Consider the following 1,403-nt stretch of genomic DNA (forward strand, 5'->3'; position numbering starts at 1 on the left):
GGAGGCTGAGGCAGGAGAATTGCCTGAACCCAGGAGGCGGAGGCTGCGGTGAGCCGAGATCGTGCCATTGCACTCCAGCCTGGGTAACAAGAGTGAAACTCCGTCTCAAAAAAAAAGAAAAAAAGAAAAAAAAAAAGGACCCCTCACCATTTTGTAAGCCTCAGGAGGAAACAGAGCTTTTTCCCATCCCTCTTTTTATACCTATACAGTATATCTCCCTTGCATTAATCTTAGGGCCTTGCTTAGATGTTCTGAAAATGTTGGTTAAATCAAATTGGATTAACTAATTATTATGCCTCCCTATTCCACTATTTGTAAGAGTTTTTGCATCTGTTATCTCATCCCTTCCTCACAGAAGCTCTGCTAGATAAAACAGGGGCCATATAGTGGTCCCCCCTTACCTAAGGTTTCATTTTCCATGGTTTTCACTACCTGAGGTCAACTGCTGTCCAAAAATAGGTGCGTATGGGATTGGGTGCAGTGGCTCATGCCTGTAATCCCAGCACTTTGGGAGGCTAAGGCAGGTGGATCACCTGAGGTTAGGAGATCAAGACCAGCCTGGCCAACATGGTGAAACCCCATGTCTACTAAAAATACAAAAATTAGCAGGGTGTGGTGTCATGCCCCTGTAATACCAGCTACTTAGGAGGCTGAGGCAAGAGAATCGCTTGAACCTGGGAGGCGGAGGTTGCAGTGAGCCAAGGTTGTACCACTGCACTCCAGCCTGGGTGACAGAGGGAGAATCCATCTCATAAATAAATAAATAAATAAATAAAAGGTGAGTATGGTACAATAAGATATTTTGACATAGAGAGGAAATCTATTTTATTGATCTATTTTATTATTATTTTCGTTCATCTCTTACTGTGTGCAATTTATAAATTAAGCTTTATCATAGGCATTTATGTATAAGAAAACAGTAAATATAGACTTTGATACTATCTGCAGTTTCATGCATCCACTGAGGGTCTTGGAATATATTCTCCATGGATAAGAGGGACTACTTTACTCATTTTATAGGTGAAGAAACAGAACCTGAGGAGATAAAGTGGCAGGTGAGAGCCAAGTTTGCTTTCTTCTTTGGGACTTCCTCCCCATCCTTCAAGTCTCATCTCAAGTGAGATAAAAGCATCCATGCCCTGACCAATAATGATACCATATATAAATCAAGGATTATGACTTTTTTTAAAAACTAAAAGCTCCACCCCGATTTAGCACCTTGCCTGACTTGCCCTGTCTCTTCAGTCTTCTTCTATACCTTAGAGTACTTATATAATTGGATTATGATTTTTTTTTTTTTTTTGAGATGGAGTTTCACTCTTGTTACCCAGGCTGGAGTGCAATGGCGCGATCTCAGCTCACTGCAACCTCCACCTCCTGGGTTCAGGCAATTCTCCTGCCTC

Source organism: Cebus imitator, unplaced genomic scaffold (assembly GCF_001604975.1).
Source record: "Cebus imitator isolate Cc_AM_T3 unplaced genomic scaffold, Cebus_imitator-1.0 Scaffold79, whole genome shotgun sequence".
Lineage (NCBI taxonomy): Eukaryota > Metazoa > Chordata > Mammalia > Primates > Cebidae > Cebus > Cebus imitator.